Source organism: Leucopleurus acutus (genome assembly GCF_964270905.1).
Source record: "Leucopleurus acutus genome assembly, chromosome: 4".
Lineage (NCBI taxonomy): Eukaryota > Metazoa > Chordata > Mammalia > Artiodactyla > Delphinidae > Leucopleurus > Leucopleurus acutus.
In genome coordinates this window covers 29809550-29824613 of record NC_139146.1, presented here as the reverse complement: position 1 = coordinate 29824613, position 15064 = coordinate 29809550, and the positions used below count along the sequence as shown (strand labels likewise).

Genomic DNA, 15064 nt, shown 5'->3' with positions numbered 1-15064 from the left:
GCTACATATCCTTTCTAGGAAAGTACACTCCTCTTAGGACAGACCGGTTGTAGAATGTTGCTTGTATGTTTCCTGTCAACATATCTTTTTTTCCCCTTGCCACTTAAAAAAAAATCTTGATAAATTCTGTTTTCTTGTTGACTTTCTTTTTACAACTGGAAATAAGATCTTTGGGGAGAAAATACTTTCAAAATGTGCAAAAAAACACACATATACACACACACAGCTCCATAAAAAATGCCGTCTCTCTAATACTTAAATTGGCCAGATACCAATTAATTACCTTTGTTTCCCTAGATACTTTCAGTTGTTGATGAAAAATGCTGACATACATCCATCCATCCATCCAAAATTTAATGATCTTTTTCATTTGCAGTGTGGTTAGTATGCCATTGAATGGGAAAAAAAAATCCCTATGAAGGAGAAAATTCTGCCTCTACTAATCTGGTTAGAAAGACAGGAAAAATATGTGTGTTGGTGCTTTGATGTGGACCCTTTAGGCTTTGGATGGCTGGACAGCGGCAAGTGATCTTGGCTGGGAAGAAGCAGTGGTGTTAGGCCTGAGCTAAGCCAGGAGTATATCAGATCAGGCAGATGCTTTGGAGTGGGGAAGGCAAGGTTGGAAGTGTAGGGGAAAGTCACAGGGTGTGGAGTTCTGAAAACTGCAGCAGAGTAAGGACCGCATCTTAGCTCAAGGTTGCAATAGGTTGTAAGGTAGGTGGCCAGTAATTTGTTACCACTAATAATTAAAGTACATACTGAAATTCGTGGCTTAATTTTCTTTTCTTTCCTCCTGCTTTAACAATAAAAAAAGAGGGCTTCCCTGGTGGCGCAGTGGTTTAGAGTCCGCCTGCGGACGCTAGGGGACGTGGGTTCGTGCCCCGGTCCAGGAAGATCCCACATGCCATAGAGCGGCTGGGCCCGTGAGCCATGGCTGCTGAGCCTGCGCGTCCAGAGCCTGTGCTCCGCAGCGAGAGAGGCCACAACAGTGAGAGGCCCGTGTACCGCAAAAAAATAAAAATAAAAAAAAATTTAAAAAAATAAAAAAAAAAATAAAAAAAGAATAGATTCACTCATGCATATAACATTATGTGACTTGGATGCAAGAAGAAGGGGGAAGAATGACAGATAGTGATTCCACAAAGAGAGCGATGGAGAATGCTGGTTTAAGCCGTGGAGAGCACTGAAAGTCTTAGAGATGGGAGAGGGCAGAATAAAAAAATGATATGCTCACAGAGAAATTTGGCATTAATGACTTCTATTCCAGCGGGTAGATGTGGCTGAAGTTTGACTCTACTACTCTAAGTCAAAACATTCTGGCATATTCCTTACAACTTACACTGTCAGCATCTGTAGCCGCAGGAGCTACTGAAGCACATGTATGAACTGAAGGATCTTCTTTAATGAATTGCTGCTCTTCCCAGGAATTATCAGATGGGACCTTCTTTAAAGTTTTATTAAAGAATGAATATTCTCCTGTTCCAAGAAAAGTTTAGAAAATGGCTAGGCTAATCATGGCATTATGTCAGTCAAGCTGTGTCCTGAATTGTCACCTAAAGGTCAGCTTTAATCCTGAAGTCTTGCATCCTAGAGAGGTACAAGAATATTTTTGTTTTGGAAGACATGCTTTAACCTAACGGATCAGGAAGAATCAATGCCAAAGTTAGAATCAAAGATTTCTGAGGATAGTAAATCAAAGAAAGAAAGAATTCTTTGACAGAGGTTTCTAATCTCCTTAAAAAGAGTAAAGCTTGCCACAATCTCTGAATAAAAATTTAGCCAAAAATGTATCAGTGGTCTTAATTAGACAAATCTCCTCCCACCGCAAAGCAAACTTAAAATGAGCCCTGCATTGACAAAATAATTTCTAGCTTCTGTTTTGTTTGAGAGTATTGCTCTCAACATTCTCATCCTGATTATTTGGGAATGACTGTCACTTCAAGCTACAATTTTCACGTAACTGTCTTATATAATACATCAGCTACTGATACTAGTCATGGTAAAACATTAACTCTAGCGGCCATAAAAAAGACAAACAAACAAACCAGTATGCTCTGAACAGGAGAGGCAACATGCAGAAAGAGAATCCAAAAAGTACTTTCATCAGCAATTCAGTTTCATTGTGCTAATGCCCTTAAAGAAACACCCTTTGTTCTAAGAAACAGAAAGCTTTCATCTGAATTTCCAATGAAGAAATGATCACTTGTTGATGACTTTTAAATATAATAATAAAGATAATACAGAAAGCACACTAGAATTCTGAAATGGCTTCTATTAAATAAGAGCAGTTGAGTGACACCCCTGTCACCAAATGAAATTTTATCTCTTACAGCCTTAAAATCTACTATATAACATAAATGAGGTATTAGTGATTTTTTCCCTGAATATGAAATTTTCTTGGGCCAGAAGTTGTACAACATATAATTATGGGCTTGTGTCAAGGCTGCAAGCTTAAAAAAAAATCTTGTCATCCACTCGAACGGCCTGCTGACCATAGAAATATAAAATTAATATAAAATGTCAAAAATATAAAACTAAAACCGAGTCAAATATAAACATCTGTTTTCTGTTTGTCTTTATCCTGCAGAAGCCCGAATGTTCTGTAGATAATAGATTTATCTGAGAGCTGGAGACTAAAACCAGAAGTGAAGAAACACTATAAAAAGCATATGATTATTCACAATGGAATGGAAACAGGATTTCGGGTTTACAAGATTAAATCCAATTCAGACATAAAATGTTCCCAGATTTAAATCAAAATGACAGCTGCACAGATAACTATATAAATAAGCATAAACATACCCAAATCTGAGAGCACTTTCTCTATACTCAAGGGCAAACTGTTTGAACTGAAAGATGATCCATTTCTGTTCTGTTAACTACCTCCTTCTATTTATAAAGAGTTTTAGTTGACATTCATTGCTTCAGACAACTTTAAAGAAGCTGGAAAATACTATCAAGGAAAAAATTACCTGTTTTCATGTTAACTATTGGGTGATTAGATATACCACCCAAAAGTTAGATATTGCACTAACTTTCTCCTGGATATAAATTTTGAAAGGGTATTGGGGAAGCGATGAGAAAATATGTCCCAAACACTATTTCTGGATTAGGGAGGAAGCAGCTCAGCAATGGTGAAGATTATTTCATGGTATAACTCATGGACACTTTTATGTCACCAAATCAAATCTACATAACAAATGACACCTGAGTAAAAACTAGCAATGACAAGAAGAAGCAATGGCGTATCAGCAAGGTAGTAAAAATGGCAGACATTTTTTCATCCATGAGATAGATATCACCTAATTATCCAAGCAAACTCTTGAAAATAATAACACGGCAAGATTTTGATTAGGGTATTCACACTGCTACTTCAAAATCTGAACTCTCATTCAGTGGCATAAATAAGGCCTATAGGCACTAACTTTGAGAAGGTTGGTAATGAGGAAAACTTGCCTTATGAATTGGATTGTATTACTTTTCCACTGTTGCAGAGACAAATTCCCACAAATTTCGTGGCTTAAAACAACATGAATGTATTATCTTATAGTTCTGAAGGTCAGAAGTCTGACATGAGTCTTGTGGGGTTAAAATCAAGGTGTTCCCAGGGCTGCATTCCTTCCGGAGCTTCTGGGGAAAATCTGTTTCCTTGCCTTTTTTGGGCCTGTCCAGATATTCCAGAATAATCTCCTCATCTCAAAGTCCTTACCCTACTCATATCTGCAAAGTCTCTTTTGCTCTGTAAGATAACATACAAATTCCAAGGATTAAGACAGGGACATCTTAGAGAGACTATTATTCAACCCACCACATGGATTACCCTGAATAATAGGAAGGTCTAAAGCCCTTTTTCTATTGTGACATAGGAATCCCCTACAGATGGCAAACCTCCATCCTTTAATTTTGGTTTGCTAGATCCGAAAGCAGTCTCTTCCCTCCAACTCAAGAAAGCATTTTAGAATTCAAGGGGCTGAGAGTCACACTGTTGTGGATTGTCCGGAAGCCACTCATAAATATATAAATTCACAAATATCAATACTTGAACTCATATTAGTAACATATGACTTATCATATACTACCTTACAATGGACTAGGCACCAAAGCTTAGGATTTCCACTGAAATATATGATATGTTAGAAATTATTAGCATGTATTCAATTTATCCCGACTGTCACAGGTTCTAAAGCGCCATTTTATACTATTTTCAACAACAAAGATTATTTGACTTGTGACCATCCTCTGTATTTCAATCTTAAAATATATGCTACAGGCTCCATCAAGTACATTTTGCTATTTGCAGCAATCCATTTGTTCTATACTTTATCACTCTTATGTTAAATCCCTAAAGAAGAAGGCTTCATCTCAAGCGGTCTAATGAACAGCAGCATTTGACACAGACGGTAACCCCCCCTTTTCTGTGACAGTTTCTTCACTTTGTTTCTGGGACACTGTATTCTCTTATTTCTTCTCCAACTCCACCATCTGCTCTTTTTTCATTCTCCTTTGCTGGCTCCCTCTTCATCTCCCCAGGCTTTAAAGTTTGCAGGGCTCTCAGGGCTCAATCTGCAGACCTCTCTTCTTTCCATCTACCCCAGTGGTCCTCAGAGGGGGTGATGATTTTGCCCCCCAGAGGATATAAGGCAATGTCTGGAGACATTTGCACAACTGCAGGAGGACTGGCTACTGGCATCAAGTATGTAGAGGGCCTGGATGCTGCACAGGACAGCTCGTCGCAACAAAGAATTATCCACCCCAAATGTCAACAATGCCAAGGTTGAGAAACCCTGGACAAGAGAAATATAAAGAAAGAGATGAAGAAAAGAGAGATCGGAAAACTCAAAGAGTGTGTGTTGAAATGTGATATAGCTTCGAAAAGCATGTTCATTGCTTAGAATGACATCACTTTTGTTTCACATACGCTCAGGCTGAATTGCTTCAAACCAATTCCAAGCACAGAGTAAATAAACGCCTGGTTTCAAATCAGCAGTTCTATTTAAAATTGAAAATAAGACAAAACGACCAATTTCGAGCAATATTTCCCTTCATTATTCTAGAATTAGTTCATTTCTGTCCACAATGGAATCATGGTCCAGCTGGCCTGTGAAGCCTGGAGTGATCAATTCTTACAAACTGTATACCTGTTGCGATGCTACCCTTGCCAAGAAGATCACCCAGAATTGCATTTTATAATCTCTCTCCAGGCAGCAGAAACGAATCACCTGGAATGAAGAATAGTCACTGCCAATACAGCCCCCTTTTGAAGCAGAATTCCAGTTATTTCCATTCACCCCCTGAGTATAAGAATTCCATGGTTGCCAACCCTTTCCTAGCCCTGGATGGGGAAATGTTGTAAAAATACATTAGACTACCAGGACTTACACCTCTAATACTGATCTTACATGTTCTTAGCCCGTCTCTTCTAAATCATCAAAGTATGACAATTTGACAATAAAGGTTTCTGTGACACAAACTTTTTAAACTCTACTTTGTAAATCTCAGAACTATACAAGTAGGTGCTACCATATGCTAAAGGATGCCAATTGTAATGAACAAAATCAGTTGCACCATTTTCTAAACCTTAGAACAAATTATTTGATTATGTTTATTAGTCACCCTCAGGCCTTTGGTATCCTGCATTTCTGCCATGTTGGGAGACACTGATCCTCTGATGATTGTGTACCAAGCTGAATGAGTTGAACAGGAAGCTGCTCTCTACTATGTGTGTGTCATCAGTTTCTACATGGGGAACCAGAATAAAACCTGCCAGGGTGGCCAACGCTGGTTTAGGAGCTTTTAATCTTTATATCTGTGTTCATCATTTCCCACAGAGACTTTCACTTTGCTTTTTTTTTTTTTTTTCTTTTCCCCCTTCAATTATAGGATCGAAGCTAGGAACGATGATAAAAATTCCTCTTGGGGAAAATATTTAATAGAAAAATCTCAAGGTCTATCAAAACAAACATAGAAACAAAGAGCACAACTCTCATTTCTCCAGAAAGTGAAAGGGGAACTTGTTTTCATTTCTAAAGTTTCTCTTTACTACTAGGTTGTGAGACAAGAATGATTTCTTCTTCACTTGCATGGCAGGTGAATCCTGAGACATGTCTAAGGTACGGCAGGGATTTATCAAGCATGGGTTCTGAAAAAAGAGATTCTTTAAATAGCAATGCCCAGAGCACCCTTTCCTTCAACCAGACAGTTTCAGAAGGAAGTAAAAATGCTTAAGGAGAAGGGTGTGTATCTGACTCATGGTTTCTTTGAAAGCCGGAAGGTTAATGTGTCTTCCCATATTCCCAAGGGCATTCCCTTTGGCATTAAGAGGGACTGTGTCCTTGAGATTATTCACGGTGGCATGCACACACTGTGTTAATAGATAGCCATCACTCTGTAAACCTCAGCCTCTGCTTTCACTATTCTCTTTTCTTATTTGTCAAGACCAACTTACTAAGCAACAAGATTTGGGATAAAGAATATTCTTTACTTAGCTATGTTTACACATAAACGTCCCACCTGCCCCACTCCCCATAAAAAAGTAAAAAAAAAAAAAAAAAAATGTGACAAGTGTTTATTCAAGATGTATCCTTCAGTCTAAAGCATTTTTGAGCCAATCTGAGAAATTCTACATGCCTACATGCTACAACAACATTTAAAAGTTTTACTGAGCATCCACAGTAGATCTCTAGTACATGAATTTACTGCTCCACATAGACACAAAGTTAACACTGGCTTGGAGTGCACGTTTGTGCACTGCTCCAGGACACTAAAATAGAATGCTTTTCAATTTGGTCAAAGGAATAATAACTTGTTTAACTGAGAACTTATTGCATCCCAGGCACTGTTCTTAGTGTTTCGAGGACTTGTTATATACAATGTCTCATTTACATTTCAGAGAACCTGTGATCATGCCCATTTTCCAGACCAAGAAACTAAAGAACAAGGTTAAATACCTGTACAGAACCCAGAGATTTTCAGTGACAGTGCTGGGAGTTAAACCCAGGCAGCCAAGTGTCAGTCCTGTGCCCTTAATCGCTACACTGGGTTCTTATCCAGAATGTTATACCTTCCCAGTTGGTTCCTTCAGCAATAGTGTATCATCACCTTTCCCAGCTCCCCATCAGTCTTTCTGACATTCACAAACATAAATAATCACTTACAGTTGAAATCTATTGATTCTTCAAGAAAGTATTCCTTTAAGTCATATTCATAAGGCTATTGATTTTAACAGAGAGAAATAAATTGAAGAAGATAAACTAAAAAGCAGTGCCCTTGCTTAAGTGGTCAAAGTCTCCAGAGAATACATCTCAAAAAGCCACTGCATGCTAGAAGCTGACTCCTTTTCCAGTCTGATGCTTGCCTACTCTTTTTGTATACTGACAGGCATATTCCCTGGGTCACTTAATGGCTGGGCATACTTTGGCATATTACACAATTTTCCATGTGATTTCTTTGCAATCTTTGACATAGTACACAATTTTCTGCCTTTGTATCTTCCTACTTAGACTGATTTACTGTGTCCTTCTAGCTGTACAAAAGGACTTGCCGTATTCCTGTGCTTTCAGATCGTAGAATCTAGTATTGAAAAATTATTGAGGACACGTGTACAAGACTACATCTAAGAAAATGTAGGCATTAAATCATACAAAGGCAAGTACTTTATATTTTCCAACTACCTTGTTTATTTGAACAGGAACGTCATTAATGTAGGTTATAGGCTCTAGAGAATTTTAACAGATTTGACCATTGTCTCCCAAATTATGTCTAAATGCTTTCACATGATTCAAATGATCTTACCTCTGACTACTCTGAAATCATGTCTTATAACTTCTCCTGGAACATCCTATGCTACAGCCATACTGTGATTTTCAAACGACATCACACCCCTTGCCCACCTTGTCTTTCTTTACACACGCCATTCTCACCACTTTGAACGCCCTTCCAACCCATCCTTGTCATTTTGTTGATCTTTGTGAAGATATTCCCTGACTGCTTCTAGGTCAACTGGATTTAACCTTTCCTTCGTCACCTCTGTGCTTTCTATACACATTTTGCCTACCTATTATAGCACTTAACTCTATATTTCACACATAAATTCACAGGTTTGTAATCCTGAAAGCTAGGAACTGTGTCTTACTCAGTTTTGTACACCCAAGGCCTTATACTACAATGCTGGCCTAAAGTGGGCTCCTGACATATGAATGGATGAATAATATATTGGCTATTTTAAAGATGTTGCATTTTGGAAATACTTTAAGGGGAAAAAAAAAAATATATATATATTACTGGGAGACTAAAGAAGATAACCAACGCTGAAGTCATCTATGAATCTATGCTTCAAACTCACTTGATTCTAAATCTAAATGGTAAAAATTATATTTTATTATAGTTTTGTTTACCTCAAGAGCTGAAAGAATCCTACAAGTTAGTTTCAATTCTACTATCATTTTTTAAACCTCTCTTCGGAAATATGGTTCTGTTTCTACTGAGGCAGGCTGCTCCGGGAGTAGTATATTGTAACAAGTACCTGCTCAGAAATACTGGGGAAGCATCATCGAATTTCTTTACTTCTTGCTGCCCAGAGACCCACATATTGCTTTCTCTATGTAATCGTCTGCATAAAATAAGCAAAGACAGAACAGACAAAGTGAGACTGGCACTGTGATAGCATCACTTTCCACCTGATGACTGTACCCTCACCTGCAATCAATAGAATCTTGTTATTTACCGATACATTTCCAGACCGACTCTGAAGGGCCAGGCTTAATCTGAAAGCAAAATAATGACAACAACAGCATCATACTATTTTGATGATAAATAAATCATATTAATTTTGATCAGGATTATTACATAAACCAAGAAAGCTCTAAGATACTATTTAATGCTATCAACTGGCAATGAGGGAAGTGATAATGCCTGATTCAGGTGAGGATGCCGAAACTCATCTGTTTTGCTGGCCAGAAGGTAAAGTAATATAGCTCTTGAAAAAACAATTTATCAAGAATTCTAAAAGATCCATAGCTTTTAATCCTGCAATTCTACTTCAAGGAGTCTGTTTGAGGCAAACAATCTTTAATATGGTAAAGGAAAGATAATCTCTACAGTGCAACAGTGAAAAAGTAACTAGATCTCTAAGAGTCAGGGATATGCTATGGTATGTCCACTCAAAATACTATTACACATAAAGAGTTACATAAATTTAGAGTTACATAAAGTATATATGACTTTAATAACTATGGAAGATAAAAGCAGAATGTGGGGGCTTCCCTGGTGGCGCAGTGGTTGAGAATCTGCCTGCCAATGCAGGGGACATGGGTTCGAGCCCTGGTCTGGGAAGATCCCACATGCCGCAGAGCAACTAGGCCCGTGAGCCACAACTACTGAGCCTGCGCGTCTGGAGCCTGTGCTCCGCAACAAGAGAGGCAGCGATAGTGAGAGGCGCGTGCACTGCGATGAAGAGTGGCCCCTGCTTGCCACAACTAGAGAAAGCCCTCGCACAGAAACAAAGACCCAACACAGCCATAAATAAACAATAAATAAATTAATTAAAATTGCAACCTCCCTTTAAAAAAAAAAAGGAAGAGAGGGAATGAGATCTAATCCACAATCTTTAAAAAAAAAAGCAGAATGTGGTATAATTACATCTTGGAAGAAGAAATACCCCTCACTCCAATTTTACAGTGGTTATTACTGGGTGGCAGGATTATGCATGCTTTTTTTCTCCAATTTACTTTTATGTACTGAATACCTTTTTCTACTAGTTTAATAATGAAAGATGAAAATTTTATATAACAAATGTTTTAAAATGTTTTAAATTTTAAAAGTACAAAATGCTAACCAACACACCAAGCATTTTGGTGGTGGTTGCATGATTATATAAAATTACACAAATTTTATTCCATATACTTCTGCACATGTCTTATTGGAAGATACCAGTGTAGTCACCATCATATCTACTGGAGTCACAAAGACCTGGGTTTCAATCCTGGCTGTAAGTCATCATATTGGCTCTGTGATCTTGAGTAAAATACTGTACATCTTATCTGCCTCAGTATCCTCATCAAAAAAGCTGGGAAAGTAACACTGCCTTCTCAGGCTTATTGTAAATCATCAAAATACTGTACCTGGCAGCATCTGACACACTGTAAGTCCTCAATACATGGTACCTAATACAATTGCTTATTATCGGGGGGAAAAAATAGATGTTTGGGGCTTCCCTGGTGGCGCAGTGGTTGAGAATCTGCCTGCCAATGCAGGGGACACAGGTTCGAGCCCTGGTCTGGGAAGATCCCACATGCCGCGGAGCAGCTAGGCCCGTGAGCCACAACTACTGAGCCTGCGCGTCTGGAGCCTGTGCTCCGCAACAAGAGAGGCCGCCATAGTGAGTGGCCCGCGCACCGCGATGAAGAGCGGCCCCCGCTTGCCACAACTGGAGAAAGCCCTCGCACAGAAACGAAGACGCAACACAGCAAAAATAAATAAATTAATAAACTCCTACCCCCAACATCTTCTTAAAAAAAAAAAAAAAAGATGGTATAAGAGACTCAAACGCCAAAAATCAGGCTGGTTGAGTCTCTATGGCCAAAAGCATTTCAAGTCCTGTTTAGTCATTTTAAAGGTATACATACCAGAACATCTGTGAATTTGATATTAGCCTTTTGTGAGTACCTTGAAAATGATAAATAAGCAAAACTGCACTATCCAAGTTTGTAATATACAAGAGCTTTTATGAAAACACATCATTTAGATATCTCAGCTTGAGTATGAAGAGCGGTAACATTGTGAAACAATGATCTGAACACTTTATTCTTATAAAAAGTCCTAGACAGGACACAGGACGTAAGTTTCTTAGATGGTACACACAGGTCACTCGTGAACTGAGCTGAAAAGTACTGGCCCACCTAAAAGTATGTTTAGAAATAATAACAATTAAAAGCGGCTATAAATAAGCCTTCTAAATTAGGTTTTTCTTTTTTTTTTTTTTAGGTGGAAGGGAAAGTTTGCTTTATTTCAGATGCCTGCAACTAGAGGGGGTGGTGTGGTAAATTAGGTATTTCTAAAAGAAAAACTTTTAAATGTTATGGAAGATATGCTTTCTTTTTCTGACCTATTTATAGTAGGAAGAAAAAGCAGATCCTTTTATAGTCATTTAATTACTAGGCTACCAGTAAAGAAAAGAGTTGAATTTGACCATTTGGCTGATTTACACTGCAGTTAAAAGGCCCATGGAATGTTAGGATATTAATATTGTACAATGCTCATTCTTTGCACAACTTACAGTATTTTCACAATAAAAAATGTTGATTGCAGCAAGTCTGAGCTGAGATCAGTTGGCCATGCAGCCTCACGGGTGGATATAACAATGCTGTATTGTGAGGTTGCTTCTGCCTTGGTGGTGAGAGGCGAAAGCAAACCTGGCCGTAAGGTAAAGTTCTGATCTAACCCAGATTTGTAAAACTGGCATCATTTCTTGGATGTCAGCAGACATTCAAAGGATAACTGCAGGATACAGATACGGCACAATCTGATTATTCCAAACCAGTTACTGGCCAAGAATCGTCCCTCAATTCTACACACCTGGCATTGGGTGAACCTGACTGATCATGAGCAAATATATATCAGCTATTTGACCTCTGGTGCATCTTCTGCTGTGGGTCAGCAACAGCTGATGATCCTAGGTAATTGGTTTTCAACTTCTAGTCCTGCCTTTCACCCATAACTTCCCTTAGAGCTTTATACAAAAAGGGAGCACCCAAGGGAGTCTACCCGTACGTCAAAAAGGACTGAAATTATGAAAGGGCTTTGAGAGGATCCTTTTCTCATCAGTATCTGCCTCATTTGACTCCTACTGGCTGCTTGGGGCAGGGAAGTGAGCAGCTGGGCTAGAATTCCACTCATTAGAACAGTCGAGGGGCAGAGACTGGACTAGCAGTTCTCAGTACAAAGTAGCTCCAATAAGATTTTTCACCTCAAGAGCGGCATGTGATGCCAAAATCTAATCTCTATTTTTAGAGTTAAATCTTTCTCCCACCTACAAACTCTTTGAGTAGGTCCAATGTGAGGTCTATCAGTCTATAATATTCTCATTAAAGACGCGGCATGCATATGACCATGGGCAAAACAGCCTTGCCTGACGGTACATGGGTGGGCACTGAGATCAAGAATTCTTATCCGTAACTGCATATGATAAAGCAAAAGAGCAGAGGTTTGGGCTTCCCTGGTGGCGCAGTGGTTGAGAGTCCGCCTGCCGATGGCCCCGGTCTGGGAAGATCCCACATGCCGCGGAGCGGCCGGGCCCGTGAGCCATGGCCGCTGAGCCTGCGCGTCCGGAGCCTGTGCTCCGCAACGGGAGAGGCCACAACAGTGAGAGGCCCGCGTACCACAAAAAAAAAAAAAACAGAGGTTTTACCTAAATGACACCAATATGATGACTCCTTTTTTTTTCTCATTAATTTGATGAATTTTAGGGGGATAAATTGACCGAATTAACAATTTATGTCATATATTCACTGAAATTTATATGGCATATGTTCACTGAAAACGTATCTTATGTCTGGTCTTAATAGCTTCTCCAAGGAAGAAAAGTTGTACATTTTGACAGCACAACTAACCTCACAGAAAACGAAATTTTCCATATTCTCTTCCAACTCCATTTGGAACTCCTGATTATTCATTCAAGAAGTACTAATCAAGCACCTACTGTGTGCCAAGCACAGTTCTAGGCTCTGGGAATACATCAATGAACAAAACAGACAAAAAAGCCTGTACTCATGGAGGTTACACATCTGGAGACAGACAATAAATAAGAAAATAAATAATAAGATATGTTACAAGATTATACATACGATGGAAAGAAGAGATAGTAAAGCAGTGTGAGGGGAAAATAAGGCGGGAAGTGAGGGACAGACCACAATTTAAATAAGGTGGCCAGGGCAGACACACTGAGAAGGTGAATTTGAGCAAAAGACTTATGGTAAGGGAGTGAACCCCTCTGGAAAAAGCTAGGCAGAGAAAAGGCAGAGAAAAATAACACGGGCAAGAACTGTCTTCTGTGTTTACAATGACCAGGTTCTGCTAATTTTGCCTTTGGAAATTTCAGTATACTGAGATATCCTTTGATCATGTATCTCTAAGTGTATATCTGAACAATAATTCTGCTTCTTTCAGTAAGTTTTCATCTATTGATAAATACAGCTATGTTTGCATAGTCATAAATATCATTCAGGAAGAATGAGTATAAAAGTATCTAGACTATGGTAAAGAAAGTTTATTAATTTGTATAAGCAAACAACATTTTATTTAGGGGGTAATTATAATTGTAAATCTGAGTTCCTAAGAAATCCCCAAACTTCTCAGTTTCTGATCTTTTGTGAATTAAGTTAGTCTGTAGACAAAGATTATGAGGTACCGTGGTAGAATCTTAAATTAAGACAGATCTAAAGTAGCTTGACACTAGAGATGAATTAATTTAATCTCTCTCATAAAGAAGATGTGTAGTGTTCTTTCAGGATTTCCTCCTGCAAACTCAAACCTGAATATACAAAATCAAAAGCTGGTTCTTCAAAAAATTGACAGGATTATTCCCAACTAGAGACAGAATTTGATTTTCTACAAGCACATTAATTCTGCTTCACTGGCAAACTGGTTTTAGGTCCAAGTGGCAAGAAAAGGGATAATAATTCCTGACAAGGACAAGGAAATACGTTTTCCATTTTTTTCCTGAGTCAGCAGGGGGATGTAGGACACAAGTGACCTTTTAATGTGTAGTTCTCTAAATATACATATAAGAAGCAAAGCCCAATGGTACTGCGGAAATCAAAACTTTAGAAAAAGAGGCAAATAAAATGAATAAAATATGACTTTAAAACTAATAAAGGAACTAAGCCAATTTCTTTTAAAATACACTGTAGCAACTATTTCCATTAAAAAAAAAATTAGGCCTTTTATTCCAGAGCTTAAGTGAGTTGCAGTTAGGTTTTAAATTTTCGACCAAGTAATAACGCTATATACACTATAACCTAACCCCAATTTTAGGAAGTTATCATAACACTCCAAATATAAGGTATAGCCGTTTCTTTAAAGGCCAAAAACTTACTTTTTAAAACACTCTGTATTTCCCTAGTTCATCCTTTCTAATGTCGCAAAAGATATCTTCACATCCTTACAGAACTCAGATCTCTCTCTGCCTGTGAAATGAAAGGCCAAAACTATATTAATATATATAAAGAAAGGGGGGGATAAAAGTTAATTTTCTTTATTTACTTTTTATTAAAAAGTTACATTGAGATGGTTGATTTACAGGTAAGTTTTATTTTCCACTTGTGTCTATGCAACACATATTTTAAAAGAGGATATATTTATTACTTTTTTAATTAAAAATAAAAATATAAGTTTTAATTTGAGTGAGAAAAGAGAGCTAGGGATTGGGAGTGAGAATTAGAGATTGAGAAAAACCTGCTAAAATGAAAGTCATAAACAAAAAATGTCAGAGCCTAGTCTGAGTTGGGAGGGAGCAGGGCAGACTCAAAAAAGGGAGGGAGGCGGTGCTTCTTATGGCGGCAGATTCCCGCCTCCCTAATCTTCTGAATCTAGAAGAGTCCTGTGGTCTGAATGTCTGTGTTCCCTTTACAATTCATGTTGAAATCCTAACCTCCATTGTGGTATGATAGGAGGTGGGGTCTGCGGGAGGTGATTAGGTCATGAGGGCAGAGATCTCCTGAATGGAATTAGTGGCCTTAGAAAAGAAAGCTCCGTGGGAGGTTAAAGAGAGAACACGACCTTCTAGGGAGCAGGCCCTTTCCCGACACTGCATCTGCTGGTGTCTTGATCTTGGACTTTCCAGACTCCAGAATTGTGAGAAAACATTGTTACTTAAGCAACTCAGTCTGTGGTATTTTGTTATAGCAGCCTGAACAGACTAAGAACAAAAAGCAACCCTAAAAGTCTGCACTTCACTACGACTCTTATAAGACTTTTAGACTTGAGCTCGATCTACGTCAAGATCATCATGATTACTGAGCTCCCTGTCTTCAGCCACCACCATCCCTCCGGGTTCTTTGATTCCCTGCCT

General features: G+C 38.5%; 1 protein-coding gene across 3 annotated transcripts in view; it reads right to left on the bottom strand.

The window, feature by feature from the left end:
- The window catches only part of ELOVL6 (ELOVL fatty acid elongase 6), a 134075-nt gene that overhangs the window by 60121 nt on the left and 58890 nt on the right, over positions 1–15064 (bottom strand). The window contains exon 2 of one of the 3 annotated variants that reach the window (XM_082838532.1): positions 14090–14180. The exons of the other annotated variants lie outside the window; for them this stretch is intronic. The gene's annotated coding sequence lies outside the window, so the exon portion shown is untranslated. The remainder of the gene's footprint in view (positions 1–14089; positions 14181–15064) is intronic. 3 annotated transcript variants of the gene reach the window in all.